The 17,283-nt window shown below is 43.2% G+C and overlaps 1 protein-coding gene across 5 annotated transcripts in view; it reads right to left on the bottom strand.

The window, feature by feature from the left end:
* SGPP2 (sphingosine-1-phosphate phosphatase 2) overlaps window positions 1-17,283 on the bottom strand; it is a 121,472-nt gene that overhangs the window by 84,063 nt on the left and 20,126 nt on the right. Inside the window, exon 1 of one of the 5 annotated variants that reach the window (XM_060193664.1) lies at window positions 16,072-16,245. The exons of the other annotated variants lie outside the window; for them this stretch is intronic. The gene's annotated coding sequence lies outside the window, so the exon portion shown is untranslated. Of the gene's footprint in view, window positions 1-16,071; window positions 16,246-17,283 lie in introns of those variants that run through there. 5 annotated transcript variants of the gene reach the window in all.

The following is a 17,283-nucleotide window of genomic DNA, read 5'->3' as shown; positions in this document are numbered from 1 at the left end:
AAAGAAATAAAACAGAAAAGTGAGCTGCTAACCTCCCCCTCCCGAGTCCAGGCCCCACAGACATGGCCCCACAGAGACTTGGTTCTATTTCCTCAACTTTTTTCTTTCTCGTCTCTGCCGCTCACATTACCTCTCATTTCTCTGTCTAACCCTTGGTGCCTTTTCCATTCACTGTCCCCAGTGAGACTAACAAGCCATAGAACTGAAATTCTTACCGTTTTCAAAGATATATTGAGGTCATTAACACAGATTCCTACCTGCAGGGGGGTCACTTCACAAGCGGTGAAGCAGGTCTGCAGGTGTCTGTCTTTCTCTCCCCCTCTCTGTCTTCCCCTCCTCTCTCCATTTCTCCCTGTCCTATCCAACAATGACGACATCGATAACAACAGTAATAACCACAACAATTTAAAAAAAGGTGAAAATGTTAAAAACAAGGGGTCAGGAGTTGGCGCACCTGGTTAAGCTCACACATCACAGTGCACAAGGACCTGGGTTCAAGCCCCTGGTCTCCACCTGCAGGGGGAAAGCTTCACGAGTAGTGAAGTAGAACTGCCGTTGTCTCTCTGTCTCTGTACTCTCTATCTCCCCTCCCCTCTCAGTTTCTCTCTGTCTCTATCCAATCATAAATAAATAAAGAAAGGTTTAAAGATTTAATAAAGAAAAAAGAAAATGTTAGAAACAACCAGAAAAGAACAATTACTGAGTTCAACCAAAGATCCTACAAGAGTAAAACTGAATTTTGTGTAGGAAGTGAGAGCAGGCAAACTTCTGGAACCTGTGTGATACAGGTGACATAGTAAGCAGGTGAGGTGTTCAAACTAGGCTAGTGTGAAAGAGGGGTGTAGGTAACAGTGATGGCAAAAGAAGTTCAGGCCAAGATTGAGGATTTAGGCTGAGGATAAGTGGAAGTTTTCAAATAAGAGGGCAATCTGATTTACTCTGGCCAGAAGGGAAAAAAAAAAAAAAGAAACTTAGGCTTAGAAACACTTGCTTTAAGTTGTGGTCTATATACACAATGGAATACTACTCAGCTGTAAAAAATGGTGACTTCACTGCTTTCAGCCAATCTTGGATGAACCTTGAAAAATTCATGTCAAGTGAAATAAGTCAGAAACAGAAGGATGACTATGGGATGATCTCACTCTCAGGCAGAAGTTGAAAAACAAGATCAGAAGAGAAAACACAAGTAGAACCTGAACTGGAATTGGTGTATTGCAGTAAAGTAAAAGACTCTGGGGTGGGTGGGTGGGGAGGATACAGGTCCAAAAAGGATGACAGAGGACCTAGTGGAGGTTGTATTGTTATATGGAAAACTGAGAAATGTTATGTATGTACAAACTATTGTATTTACTGTCGAATGTAAAACATTAATTCTTCAATAAAGAAATTTAAAATAAAAAAGGAAAAAATAATTTTTAAAAAATCATAAAAAAGAAACACTTGCTTTAATTCTTTTGCTTTATGATCTCCTAGCCTTAGCAGAAAAGTACCATTAATGAGTAGTGCTGCGTTAAAATTGGAAGAAGGGTGTTGCACCAAAGTCAAGAACTCTGGGACTGGTGGGCAGTGTTCAGGGCCTGGAACAGGATTTCAGAGAGAGCTTAGGTGAGGGTGGGCTTAGAGTGTCAGGCCGAAAACTAAGGAATATTACACAAGGACCAATGACTCTATTTTACTGTAGACTGCAAACCAGTAATCACTCTAATAAAGAAAAAACAATTAGGTGATTTCCAAAGAGAGAGAGAGAGACAGATGCAGTTTCCCAAATTCACACCTTTTACTCACAAGTCCCATCTTTTTATATTACTCTTGATTTTTTTTAAATCATAGGAAATTAAGACTTTCCACCCTATGAATAAGATTAAATGATTCCTTAGAAAACCTAAGCAAGATTGGCAGTGTCCTTTGAAGGGGAACAGAGAAGGGGTGAGAATGTGTGGGAGTGTCTCCTTTCACCTGGAGGCACAGGTAGAATTACAAACTGGGTGAGTATCTGAAGTCTGCTTGCGGAGTGCTCAGGAGATTAACATTTCAGGATGGTGAGACAGCCAGTCGATAAGATGGAAGGACAACTTCTTGGAAGAAAAGGAACTAATTAGACTCTCATCCCTCCCATCTGATTAGCTGGCACTTGTTGGCTTCCCTTGGTCTGTGTCCAAAAATAAGACAGGGCTTGGAGAGACTGGCTTTGATTGCTGGTGGAGATTGAGTAATGTGGCCTTTTCCGTAACTTGAGTTTTATTTCCCTCTGGATAATCCATCACATTGCAGCTCATCCTTTGGACATGTAAGATCTTCTTTATCTTTTCTGCCAGGGGCCAGCTGTCATATTGGGAACCACCAGAAAAGGGACTGGGAATAACAAAAGTCCTTGGAATTTGCAGACAGTGAACAACACTTCGCCCACATCTACCGCCAGCTCTTCCAACTCAACAAAACGTGGCCTTGTCATTGCCTTCATAACTCTGGGCCTGAAACCCTGACATGCTTAGGCAGCAGATGCAGGTCGGGCTGCAGAGAAGATGGGACTGCATTCATGGTTTGCAGAGACTAGCAACGTGAACCTCTGCTCAGAGAATTTTCTCCACCAACAAAAATGCGACAGTAGTTAACACAAAGGACAGAAATAACTGTTCTTGTGTTTCTTTTTTTTAAGGGGGGGGGGGTGGGAGAACCAGCTGCCTTTAAGTTCTCAAAATGTCTTAAGACCTTAACTGTTTTCCAAAACATTTTGGATCCGCCAAAACCTGAAACACATTGTGCTAAACATTCTTCCGTTTAATTGTTAAGCCCCTTGTGTGTGTGTGTGGGGGGGAGCATTCTTACTGCAGATGGTTCTTATGCATTTATATTAACTTATCAAAATGACATTTGGAAGAACTCTATGGCGCTCAAGAAAGAGGGTTAAGAATTTGGGGTTCATTCGTTTTAATCCAAGAATTCCACCACACACACACACACACACACACACACACACACACACACACTGAATTCAGAATTTGGAAGGAGTGATTTAGTTCTGTTCTCCCCTGATGGTATGAGTTCTTCCATTTCTGATTCTCTTTAAAAAAAAAATAAAATAAAATAAATTTTTGAAGCCTTAACAGGCAGCACTAAAATCTGGGAAACTTATTCATGCACATACACAGTTTTCTCCTTGGTATTCTTTTACTACAAAGATTTGGAAAAAAAAAAAAAAACCTAAACATTTCTATTAAACTAAAACAAAACAAAAACCTAGCTGATTTGCTGCTGTAGGCAAAAAGATTTTGTCCAAAGTCCTTCTGTTTTCATCTTTTAGTTTATCTGGGTTATATTGCCACACTTTCTTGAGTTTTCTTGTAACTTTTTTTTAACTTTAGTTTTTTTAACCTTTATTTAATTGATAGAGACAGCCAGAAATTGAGAGGGTGGGGGAGATAGGGAGGAAGAGAGGCAGAGCAACACCTGCAAACCTGTTTCACCACATGTGAAGCTTTCCCTCTGCAGGTGGGGACTGGGGGCTTGAACCCCAGGTCTTTCCACATTATTATGTGTGCTCAACCTGGGCCCTAGAGTTTTCTTTATCCAATGAGGTATGCACTGAGAAGAAGAAGGAGGAGGAGAAGAAGAAAAAGCAAAATGTAGCTTCTTGTCACCATCTCCTCATTTAAAAATAGTATTTTATTTATTTTGATAGGGCATAGAGAAATTGATAAAAGAGGGTAGATAGAGACAGGGAGATAGAGCTAGATGGATAGATGAATAGATAGATAAATAGCTAGCTAGCTAGATAGATAGATAGAGCTACAACACTGTTTCACCACTCATGAAGTTTCCCCCATACAGGTAGGGACTGGGGACTTGAACCTGAGTCCTAGCACATGGTAGCATGCATGTTCAACTGGTTGAGCCACTGCTCAGTTGCCGAATTTCATTTTTTAATTTTTTAAACTTTATTTTATTTTATAGAAAAGAGAGTAATTGAGAAAGAAGTGGAGGTTCAAAGAGGGAGAGAGAAAGAGAGAGAGAGACCTGTAGCACTGCTTCATCACTAGTGAAGCTTTCCCTCTGCAGATGGGGACCACGGACTTGAACCTGGGTCCTTGTGCACTAGAATGTGAGTGCTTAAACAGGAATGCTACCACCCAGCTCAAGAATCTCCTCATTTCTTAAGCCCAGCCCTCCACTTCCAGCACTCCCCTGAGGTGTCCAAGAAGGAAAATATGGTACTCTGGATGATCTGTTCTTGATCCATCCATCCTCCCTGGAACACTGCATGTATGGACAGCAGTGAGCAACAGAAACCTAACAGCAATAGGACACATCAGAGAGGGACAGACAGAAAGAGATGTATTTTAGAGGGTCACCCCCATTCCTAGACTTCAACTAAATGAAAAATTCTGGAGACCATATACCATTTCCATTTTGTTTTCAAGTTGTAGCTCCCTTTGACTGGTTAACTCTGAGGAAGTAGAAAGCCTCTGGCCACAAAAAATAAACTTAGGAAAGGCTTTGAAAACTGTGTGTACACTTAAAAGAACATTCAGAAGAAAGACTTTTTGGGTCAGAACAATAGGCCTTCCCACCCAGTCTGCCCCTGTCCCTGCCCATCTGACTTCTTTGTGCCCTGTGAATGCTGTATTCACTTTACATTTTATGAGTTGAGATTTTCATTTTGTTTTGTCGCCGATTATCAGTTTTTACTGGTTAATAGGCTTCTCTAGAGCATTGGGGAGGACGAAAGCCAGAGGTAAACAAAGACTCAACCTCAATAAGTATCTGCACTGACTTTTTTTATTTTGTAATGATGGTAACACCCAGGTTACCTCCCAGGTCGCCCTGGGCTCCTCTCTCATCTGGAAGAGAAGCTGGATTCTCCATAAAGTGTGAGTCATCACCGAAGAGGAAGAAAGCTGGATTTCTTTTTCCTTTTCCTTTTTTTTTTTTGGCCTTGGCCTTTGGCATATGGGATCTGATGATACAGTTATTTAGCAAGGAACCACAGGAACAAAAACAAGATGATGAAACCCAGAGAAAGTAGGTTCATTCCACTAAATGCCGCAGGCTGCGCTCTGACCCTACCCTGAGCCAAGCTAGGACTCTGGGCTCAGCTCTGTCACTGTCACCAAGGGCTGCGGACTTCAGATGCCTCCCTTGTAAACAGGGACCAAAGTTTCTTGACCTCAAGACATATAACTCTTTGGGGACACCCAACTGCAGTTCTCACTGCTTTTCATGCAACAGAGTTCCTAGAAAGCACAGTGGAACCAGAACCCATGATCTTCATGTGTCAAAAAAAACAACAACAACAAAAAAAAACCAGTGGCTTTACAGCCTTGATAAAGAAAGGACCCAGCATGTCAAGAGCTGTATTAGAAATCTTTCACCCTTCAGTGAAGTGGAGATTATAAAAAGGAACCCAGACCAAGTTCAAAGATCTGCTGTATCTACCTGCTTGCAGGAGAACAAATGAATCAGAAAAAGCGTAAATGTCAAGGCCAAAAGAACAAGTACAAGTCAGTACAGTTGGGGCCCCATAACCCTAGTTTCAGAATGACAGACTGAAGTTTATGTGCTCAAATCTTGACCTTGTGTATAAAGGAACACACACACACACACACACACACACACACACACACACACACACACACACACACACAAGCTTCTTTCCCTCACTTTATATATTTTAACAGGATCGGAGACCCCAGCCCAGTTCAAGTTTTCAAGTCTGCGAATTGTCTGGAGCCAACGCTGGTTAAAATGATGACTTCAGCACCATCTATGCCTCTGTGCTTTGGAGTTGTGAGAACTGGTGACAAATTCAGAGTCACAGGACCCTACCCCAGACCTGGGGGAGGGGGTCAGTGGAAGTGATTTGCATGCAGATTAAAGTTTGAAAAGTGCTCATCTTCATCTATGGAGAAGAAGGGGGAAAAAAAAGGAACGACTGTGCTGAGATTTGACTGGTCACTCTAGGAGTATGGACACATGGGAAGAAATGACTGGGGGAAACAGGAGAAAGTATTCAGAGAGAATGGGCAAGACCCTTCCAGGACCTTGCTCTCACCATAAAGCAGCGGCGGTGGGGATGGCCACAGTCTCTGAGGAGAGGCTGGGATATCCTGCCCTGCCACTGGAGAAAGACTGATCCTGAAATAAGTGCAGTTTGCAATGTTCCCAGCTGTGACCACCTAGCTCTGAGCTCATAACCAATAGGGACTTAGAGGTTATACAGGCTCTGGTGCTAGATATAAATGTAAATATGAATATAAATATAGGCCCTGGGTCAGACTGATGGAGGTAAATAATTTTAATTTTAGCCACAGAATTTTTTTTTCAAGAACAGGAGATATTCTGACCTAATCCAACTTTCTAGCCTTTTTCTCTACTCTGTCACTATTCTCTCAGACAATATTCTTATCCAACTTCAGCCTAGCTATCAAACTTAAGCAAAAGTACCATAAGTGTGTGCCCCCAGGAACAGGCCTAAAATGGACTTCCTAGCTTTCCCCTACCTTAAGGTTCCTATCTCATTTGCTCTAATCCTACTTTTTGGTTTCTCTTCATTAACAATTAAGTCTCAAATTAGGTCATGCCACCTTCCACACACCAAGTTACAGATGCTACCATGATTCATTCCATCCTGACTTCTCTGGGCAGACGACTTCACCAATGTGCCCTGGACCCTCGTACCTCCAGAGCTCTGGTCTACTAGGGAAAGATAGAAACAGGCAGGGAGTATGGATCGACCTGTCAGTACCCGTGCTCAGTGCAGAAGCAATTACAGAAGCCAGAACCCCTACCTTCTGCACCCTAAAAACAACCTTGTTCCAGACTCCCAGCAGGGAGAAGTGATAGGATGAAGATAAGAGGACTCAGAACTCCAGCTCCATTGACACCCAGAGAGAGAAGGAAAAGGAGAGGGACATATGGACATTATACAGGCTCTGGTGCTAGATATAAATGTAAATATGAATATAAATATAGGCCCTGGGTCAGACTGATGGAGGTAAATAATTTTAATTTTAGCCACAGAATTTTTTTTTTCAAGAACAGGAGATATTCTGACCTAATCCAACTTTCTAGCCTTTTTCTCTACTCTGTCACTATTCTCTCAGACAATATTGTTGTCATGAGTGGCTTGGAGGCGAAGAGAGGATTGGAACAGGGAATAAAGAGGGGGCAATTGTGCATAAATGTGGACAGATAGTCGTAGAGATGATGGTTGGCCCATGTCTACAACCTTAGGGGAGCTGTGGTGGATTGCAGTGGGGAGACTGAAGATTCAGAACTCTGGAGGTGGGAATGGTGTGGATTTAAAGCCCTGTTGACACGTAATTTTGTAAAATAAAATAATAATAATAAAAACGAGAGAGAATGGGTAAACCTACAGAGAATGAAGGCAGATTAGGGATTGCCTAGGGTTGGAGTGGAGGTAGAAATTGGGGGAATAAATTGTGAACATGTACTGCAAGCTCAGATTAGCAGGGACTCCAAGGTCTCACAGGTGCCTACGGCTACATATGGGCTCTGGTTCAGACTGACGGGGTAAACAGTTAATTGTATTTAAATATTTTCTTCAAGTTTGGGAGCTATTCTCTGCCCTAATCCAGCTTTCTGGCCCTATTCTCAACTCTGACACCATCTTCCCAGACAATACTTTTAGTCCACCTGTATGTTAGCTATCAAGCTCAGGCAAAAATTACTAAAGTCCTGGGTCCCTAGGAATGTACTTAAAATAGACTTCCTCACTTCTGTCCACCAGGAGATCCCTATTCTCATCAGCTCTATTCCTACTTTTTGGTTCCTGTTTATTAAACATTGGTTCTTTGAAGCATCTCCTCAGCAGGTGGGAGCAGGGGCTCAAACCTGGGTCCTTACACATGGGAATATGTGTTCTCAACTGGGTGCATCACATTCCTAACTTCAACTTGTTTGTTCATTTATATATTATCGCCAACCAGGATTTTCACAGAGGTTTTGCACCCACATGATTGTAACTATTTCCAGTGGACTCTTTTTTTTTTTTCTTTTAAGAGTGGGAGACAGAGGGAGAAAGAAGAGACATCACAGCTCTGCTCAGCTGCTGTCCTCCTTTTGTGTGTGGTGCTTCCCTGTGTTTGCCCCAGCTCAAACGTAGGCTCTCACCATGGTAAAATATGCACTCTGCTGGGTGAACCTAACTCCCAACCCCCGACCACAAACATTTAACAAGTCAAATTGTATAGTAAGTGAGGTATAACTCAATGCAACTTGAGCATAGAAATAAAGGCACCTAGGATTTTGGGTGATACCAAACTGAACATGTCCAACTTCTGACAGTGACCGATAGCTATCACTTACAGAACCAGACCAGGAAGGGAAGTTCCTTTGGCCCCACCATGGTGAGATTTCAGGAAGCAGTCTTTCAACACAGAGATGCTGATGGTCACTGGCTCTTTCCTTACTTCCTACCCCCTCCCTTTCTTTCATTTTTTCCCTTTTGTAAAACAAAATTATCTTTATTTATTTGTTTATTGGATAGAGACAGCCAGAAATCAAGAGGAAAGGGGGAGATAGAGGGAGAAAGAGACAGAGAGACATCTGCAGCCCTGCTTCACCACTCTTGAAGCTTTCTCCCTGCAGATGGGGACCAGGGGGCTCGAACCTGGGTCCTTGCACACTGTAATGTGCATTTAGCCAGGTGCTCCACCACCCAGCCCCTCTTCCTTCCTTCCTTCCTTCCTTCCTTCCTTCCTTCCTTTCTTTCTTTCTCTCTCTTTCTTTCTTTCCCCCTTTTCTTTCTTTCTAAAAATTTAAAATTTTATTTATTTACTAATTTATTATTGGATAGAGACAGAGAGGAGTTGAAAGGGTTGGGGGAGACAGAGAGGGAGAGAGACGGAGAGACACCCGCAGTCCTGCGCCACCACTCGTGAAGCTTTCCTTCTGCAGGTGCGGACCAGGGGCTTGAACCTGCAACCTTGTACACTGCAATGTGTGCGCTGTGCCACCACCTGCCCCCCCTTTCTTTTATAAAGGAGAAAGAGAACAAGTCTTGAGCTATCTCTCTGCCTCTAACGGACTTGTCAAATATGAAGCAGTACTGCCATTCGAAATCCAGCCAGGCCACCAGAGAGTTCATATACTGGGCTCTGCTATTCATGCTCCATTCTGTCCTTCCTCCAGCTGTGTCCTTCCACACAGAGTAAGAAAAGATACCAGATCTTCTAGATCAATCTCCATGCTTCTGGAAATCTCGGGGTTCCTGGTTAAATGCTGGGGGTCTGTGCTCCGTTCTCTTCCCAGGTCATCTCTCCCTAATATGTGTGTAGAACTGGGGTGCAGGGGGGTCGGGCGGTGGCGCAGTGGGTTAAGCGCACGTGGCGCACAGCTCAGGGACCGGTGTAAGGATCCCGGTTCGAGCCCCCGGCTCCCCAACTGCAGGGGAGTCGCTTCACGGGCGGTGAAGCAGGTCTGCAGGTGTCTGTCTTTCTCTCCCCCTCTCTCTCTGTCTTCCCCTCCTCTCTCCATTTCTCTCTGTCCTATCCAACAACAAAGCAACGTCAACAATGGCAATAATAACCGCAACGAGGCTGCAATAACTGGGGCAACAAAAAGGGGGAAAAATAGCCTCCAGGAGTGGTGGATTCATGGTGCAGGTACTGAGCCCAGCAATAACCCTGGAGGAAAAAAAAGAACTGGGGTGCAGGCTCCCAGACCCCAAGGGCTGGCTCTTAGAAGCGGGTATAAATGGTGCCCTCGCACAAGGGGAGTCCAGTGTGCTGTCCCTGATAATGGACACTGCGCCACCTTCTTTTGGGGAACGCAAAGGAGTCTGAGAATTCTAAACTGAAGCCCAGCTTTCTGACTGCATGTCAAGGTTGGAAGACAAAACACATCCCATTTACCACTTTGTTAGCTAAATAAGTAACTTGAAAGGATTTGGACCTCTAGATCTATGAAGCCATTGTGTACTTTCCCTACAATTTTGGAGCTCAAGCGGTTTTTTTTTTTTTTCTTCTAAGCTGGTTAAGCAATGACTATTTTTTGCTCTTCTCTCCAATATGTCTTGTTTTATGGGTAAATGTTAATTATTTATTAAAGGCCATCTCATCTTTTCATAACTTCATGCATAATAAATACCAAGGATTTGATATCCTTTCTTTCTTTCTTTCTTTCTTTCTTTTTCTTTCTTTCTTTCTTTTCTTTTTTTGCTCCAAACCATTACCTGAACTTTCAGCATAAGAAGCATCAAACATATGTTTACCTTCATGTACGCCTTGTATTTTGCAAACCACGGAAGGAAAAAAGAGGAAGAAAATAGGAATTGAAGAACCATGAAAAAGACACTGAATATTTTATGACGTTAAAAAAAGGTTATAGCGCTCTTATTGTTTTTAAGGACAGAAGGCCAAAGTGTCCTGGAATAAAAATAAAAACTGCTGGAAATCCTCTATTTCAAATAACAGACACAGTTTAAATAGAGCTCTGGGGAAAGAACTTAAGGGGTTTAGTTATGTGCGTTTAAAAGAGCCTTTCATGGTGGGTTTTTTTTTTTTAATTCTTTTTAACAAATAGTTTGGTGACAGAACTCCAGAAGGGGTGATTTTGTTCTTGTCGTCACATACAGCCCACAACTCAAGCAGGAGAAGCGACCTTACTTTCGTGCCCTCTCAAAATAATCAGCTCCTAGGAATTATGTTGATTCTTTGTGAGCTGTAAAGCCGAGACCAAGCTCACAACTTTCCTTTGCCCTCCCATGAGCCCACAGATGTCACCCATGTCTGGTGCCAATGAAGTTGACTCCTGCTCTGGTGTATTTCCAGAACATGCTCCCCCAGCCCTTCCGGCTTTCTCTAGCATCTGGACTCCTTGTGCAAACTCTCCAGCTTTTTCTTTGTAGAGAGGATTAAGTTTAACTGCAACAATTTGTACAGCATATGCTTCCACATTTCAATCATTTTGGAAACTGGGGAGGCAGGGGAGTTGGGGAAAATGATCTCAGATAAGACTGAATTTGTAAGTTGCCTTATAGCTGCCCTGCCCAATATGGCACCCACATGCTGCTATTTAAATTTAAATTCAGTTAGATAAAAAACTTTAGTCACTTCATTCTACGTGTTACATTTCAAGTACTCAACAGCCACATGTGAGTACCAGCTACCAATTTGGATGGCACAGCTATCGAACATATCCGTCACCATGGAAAGTTCTGCTGGATGTACTGAACTGGCAGTGTTTCCCTATATTCTCTGCAAAGAAGTCCAGCCTTCTTCCGCTCACTCTGTTGGTCAGTGCTGTGATTTCTTAAACATTTTCTGCAGCTCAAAAGCAATTTACTCTTAAATCTTGAAAGGAGATCATAATGATGTGATAGCTACACAGCTTCACAGTTGCACAGCTCTGTGAATAGATTAAAAATTATCCCAATCTACCAACCTACTAGGGAAGGAGAGAGGCAGGCTGGGAGTATGGACTGACCAGTCAACGCCCATGTTCAGTGGGAAGCAATTACAGAAGGCAGACCTTCCACCTTCTGCATCCCACAGTGACCCTGGGTCCATACTCCCGGAGGGATAAAGAATAGGAAAGCTATCAGGGGAGGGGATGGGATACGGAGTTCTGGTGGTGGAAATTGTGTGGAGTTGTACCCCTCTTATCCTACGGTTTTGTTAATGTCTCCTTTTTCAAATAAAATAAATTATTAAGTACTACATTTTATAAAAGCAAATTCAGTGGTGTGTGCCTCAGACCTCAGTTTTTAAAATAAAGCTGAAATGAGTGAGTGCTGTAAATTCATGGCCCTTTCTGCCTTCATCACAGCTTGTGTCTCAACTGTGAGTCTCTCACACCTGCACCTGTGTGCTTGCCTGCAGTAGATTCTTTAAAGATAGGGAACTTGAGCTCCATATTCCTGTGGGATCCTTGTATCCAGTTCAGTGTCTGAGGCTCTGTCTGCCATATAACAAGTATCCAGTAAACACTTGTTGAATGAACAGACTGGAAAATGAAGGGCGAGGGAGTTGAGTGGTAGTGCAGCGGGTTAAGTGCATGTGGCACAAAGCGCAAGGAGCAGTGTAAGGATCCTGGTTCGAGCCCCTGGCTCCCCACCTGCAGGGGAGTCGCTTCACAGGTGGTGAAGCAGGTCTGCAGGTGTCTATCTGTCTCTCCCCCTCTCTGTCTTCCCCTCCTCTCTCCATTTCTCTCTGTCCTATCCAGCAACGACGACATCAATAACAACAACAACAACAATAATAACTACAACAATAAAACAACAAGGGCAACAAAAAGGAATAAATAAATAAATATATTTTTAAAAAGAAATGAAGGGAGTGTCAGCTATACACATACACACACATACCTCTCTCAATGGAAGGGAAGGGGTCTTGACACCTTGCAGGGTTCCTCAAGGACCTCCCAGGGAGATATGGGGAATATGCAACCTAGTTTTCAGTACTAGAGTCTCCCATACTGGGCCTGGAGTGATAACTCAGTTGGTCTGGGTGTGACAAGTCCCACTGTTGAGTCCAGTCAGCTCTTTTTCCAAAGATGCGACTGAGACTCGAACTTGACTGCATCTAGCAGGTGGTTGAATCAATAAAGTTTAACCATTCAGGATCAAATTGGCATGGATGGGACAGAGAGAGATTGAGAGGTTAGGGAGAGAGTGCCGACTTGCTTCATGGCCTGGGAAGCATCTCTACTTGGAGGGGGAAAGCTTGAGGGTTGCAGGTGTCACACTGTCTATTTCTTTCTCTCTCTCCCTAACCCCTCTAGATTTCCCTCTGTCTTTAGCTAATAATAAATAAGTAAATAAATAAATATTCTTTGTTAAAAAAGAAAAGGAGGCATGGATGTATCTGGAGGAAACTAGTGTCACAGAACAGACAAGGGTAAAGTGTGTCTAAGCCTTTACTCCCCAAACCTAGATGCATCCTCTATAATTGCTAAGCCAGCCACAGATAACACAGAGGTTTGGTTCATGCTTGTACACACCTCAAGATGAAATTTCATACACTTTCTAGACTAGATAAGAGAAATAGTTGGATAAGGTAATGTGTGTTCACAGGCATTTTCTTTTTTTTTAAATTTATTTTTTATTGTTGTTGATGTCATTGTTGTTGGATAGGACAGAGAGAAATGGAGAGAGGAGGGGAAGACAGAGAGGGGGAGAGAAAGACAGACACCTGCAGACCTGATTCACCACCTGTGAAGTGACTCTCCTGCAGGTGGTCACAGGCATTTTCTAAACATTAATATAACTTTCAAAGTAATCACCATCCACGGGATAAAGAGTAGAAAATACTTTCAAGTCACATGAGGAAGAAAGACCGATCATTTTGTCAGGCATATTTCTTGCTTAAATATACCCTACAGTTGACTGATTTCATAGATATTTGAAAAATCACTTTGGGAAAGTTGTCTTAATAGAAAGATTGTTTTATTAAGATTTATTCCAGCTTGTCAGTCTCTCATCTTATTTTTTTCTTCTCTTTAATACAGCTTTCATTCATTTGCTATTTCTCACTAAAAGTATAGAATCTGAGGAGATGTAGCATTCCACTTAAGAGAAACTTTACATCAGGCTCAACCTGACGCTGTTGACTGCCTATGGAAGAAGGGCAAACGCTAGAAGAAGAAGAACTTAAGAGAACAGAAATGTACTGTACACTTGAACAAAATCATATTTTCTTTTATATGGAGAAGTAACACAAAAGGTTGGTATTTATGAGCTAATGCTGAGTAAACCTTAAGGAGATCATCTTATTCCCCTCAGAGCTCTCAAGACTGGCATCTCAGAGAAAACAAACTCTGTCATTGGAGTTACAGATGTGTGGGTAGGTCAGAGGGCAAAGTTGGATTCTATTCTTATCTGTCTTTATCTTCTAATATGACTGATATTTGGCATGCCCCTTGCCCAGGAGTCAGATGGGGACTGGCAGGGGAGACGTGATATCAGACACAAAATATCTTCTCTTGGTGCCACTGAAGACGCCTACCAGCCACATCTCCCACAATGCACCTTCTGTTTAGGAAGTGACATCATCATTACTAAGTGATCTGATTCCCACCAGAGTCATTATGCAACCTGGCTGAAACTGAGCTCCTCTTGCTTTGGAATGGGAGCCTGTCCCCCTGCTCATGGACGACAGTCCTTTTGTCCTCAGCTACGCCAAGCTGATTTCAAACCAAGGACGTCTGTTGAAAATGGCAGCCTGCCATGAAGTGGAAGGTGGACAGGGAAAAGAAGGATGATTTCGTTAGCAAGTTTCCACACATGTCTATACTGCTGCTGTGGAGAGTTTCAGAGACACCCAGGCCACTAGTCCTGGGAGGGGCATCTGCCTGCGCAGTCTGGGGAAGATGAGGTGTGGCTGCTCCTCCAGGTCGCTGCTGGTGTCATCACCGCCTGCCAGGCGCTGCCTGCTGGGAAGTAACATGGCGGAGCTCTGGAGCCCTGAGTGCCCTGAGTGCCCTCCAGTCTCAGAGGAAGCAGCGCCACAGAGGAGAGCGTGGCTTAGGCTCCACATTCTTCTTTTTCAAAAAAATTGAATGAGTGACCATCCTTAGATTGAAGTATAAAAAATGGACAATATTTGATTTTTTTAAAAAAATTATTTACAACATGACAGTGCCCTATGGTTCAACTCAGGGACACAGAGACTTTATTTTCTTTTCCCCACCAGGCTTATGCTGGGATTTGGTGCCTGCATGATGACTCCACTGCCACTAGCGGCCATTTTTCCTTTTTTTCTTTTTGATAGAAGGTGTGAGACAGAGAGAGAGAAGCAGATATGTTTGCAGCACAGCTCCAACACTTGCGATGCAAATGGAGACTGAGGACTTGAACCAGGGTCTTTGTGCACGGTAATGTGCATGCTCTACGGGTGGTGCTAACACCCGGCCCCAGCATTTAACTTTAAATTTTTAAATTAAATTAAATTAGATATTATTTTTTTAATCAGAGCACTGATCAGCTCTGGCTTATAGTGGTGCTAGGGGTTGAACGTGGGACCTTTAGTGCCTCGGGCTTGAAAGGGTTTTTTTTTGTTTTGTTTTGTTTGTGCTTAACTATTATGCTATCTCCCTCAGCCCCAAAATTGAACTTTTAAAAAAGGAATTCTGACACACACACACACACACACACACACACACACACACACTGGAATTTTGATGCTTAAAGTCAGTGTTTGAATAGAGAGATACTCCTCTTCTTTCTAGAAATAAAGATAACTTGACCTGGCACAGCTTCCTGTACTCTGAAATATGACCCCCAGAGATGGTCTCATGTTGGTCCACATGTACCTAGGTTTCAAACAACTAGTTGGCACTCTCATGGGGTTCAATAATTTCACTCTATGGTGCCCATCTGAAGAACACAGGAAAAAGTAATGTGAAAAGATATATGTACAACCATGGTCATTACAGCACTATTTACAAAAGTCAAGACAGGGAAACAAATCGAGGTATTCAATGATGAGCGAGTGGAGAAAGATATGCATACACACAGAATATAGCTCGGCTATAAAAGAGAGTGAAGGTCTTGCTTTCCGTGACAACAGCAATGGAGCCAGAGGGGATCGGGTTAAGTGAAATAAGCTAAGAGAATACATGATGATCTCAACTGTGTATGGGATATGAAGAAACACTGAGAGAGTAATAAAGTCAAGGAGAAAAAAGCCCCTTCCCATCTGACTGTAGATCAGAGGTTACCCAAGGTAAAGAATGAGAGGGCTAAAAGCTGAAGAGGGTCCATGGAGCCAAGGTAGAGATATGTTGTCTGCTGGGTGGTAGATGTGGTATGACCACACACACTTTGAAGAGGTCTGAAACTGTGCCCCTGGCCCTCCTACAATTTTGTCATCTTGATTAGAAAGAGAGAAAGAAAGAAAGAAAGAAAGAAAGAAAGGAAGAAAGAAAGAAAAGAAAGGAAGAAAGAAAGAGTTGACATAATTTTCACAACTCCTCCAGATTTTATTGTCCTTTTGAGAATTACAATCTGGCAACCACATGCATCACCACAGGTCACGTGATAAGACTTGACGCTCTCTATAGAGGAGGGTATGTGATTGATCCAAGCTCCCCCAAGTTCTCAAGTCTACTCACCTGACCCCAGTGGGATTTTCAGCGCAAGTTCACTAGGCCAGTTAGTGTTTGTGTGTCCTTATCCAAATGCCAATATCTCCCAACCAAGCTTTAGAAAGCTAGTGAGCTACCTGGGAGAACCCCTTTCTTCTCTGCAGACCAAGATGGCTGCCCTGGTCGTCCAGAGAAGGTTATCAGCACTATATTTGAAAAGGACAGAGACAAGACAATGGATGCTGCTGGAAGACAGTGTCTGCCTCAATCACCCAAACAAGACCATGTTTGCAAAATCTCCACGGACAGGAATCCAACAGCCTCTCCCTCTAATCCAGTCCTAATGTTTAGCAACCTTCACCATCAGGAAATTCTGCCATAAATAACCCAAATCCTTCACGCAGCTTAAGCCCATTTCCTCTTACGCTCTGCTCACTGGAGATGGGGAACAGCTGGTCACCATTGCCTGTACCATGTTCTTTGTCAACTGGATGATTGGATTCTGGCGCTGGACCACTGTCATAATTAGGAGTCTGACCAGTTCCATATTGTGTCGTCTGTGAAAGCATGTCGAATGGGAAGATAAAACTCTTGAGCATGCTGCGCTTCAGAAATGTGCCATCAGGGGAACACGATCCCTCACCAGGCCACCAGACTATTCACAGTATTAATAACTTTGTGAGTATGAGGAGGTTTCCGCATGGGAGTGAGGGTGGGGGGAGGCAACTTTGCTGAGGCCAATTCTGCAAATGTGAGCATATGCTCAGTGGTTCTGTGAAAGCCAGAGACAGAAGCAATCCAGAGCAATATTGATTACACAAGTTCTGTGCTCCCCCAACTAGAGTTTTCTCTGATGCTCTTCCCACCCATACCTTTTTTTTTTCCTGCCTCCAGGGTTATTGCTGGGGATCGGTGCCCGCACCATGAATCCACAGCTCCTGAAGAACACTTTTTCCCGTTACTCTGGTTGTTTTACCGTTGTTGTGGTTATTATTATCATTGCTATTGATATTGTTGTTGTTGGATAGGACAGAGAGAAATGGAGAGAGGAGGGGAAGACAGAGAGGGAGAGAGAAAGACAGACACCTGCAGACCTGCTTCACCGCCTGTGAAGTGACTCCCCTGCACATGGGGAGCCGGTGGCTTGAACCGGGATCCTTGTGCTGGTCCTTGCACTTTGCGCCACGTGTGCTTAACCCACTGCTCTACTGCCCAACCCCCTCTGATGCTCTTCTTAAT

This window comes from Erinaceus europaeus, chromosome 7 (assembly GCF_950295315.1).
Source record: "Erinaceus europaeus chromosome 7, mEriEur2.1, whole genome shotgun sequence".
Lineage (NCBI taxonomy): Eukaryota > Metazoa > Chordata > Mammalia > Eulipotyphla > Erinaceidae > Erinaceus > Erinaceus europaeus.
This window is presented reverse-complemented; position numbering and strand designations above follow the sequence as displayed.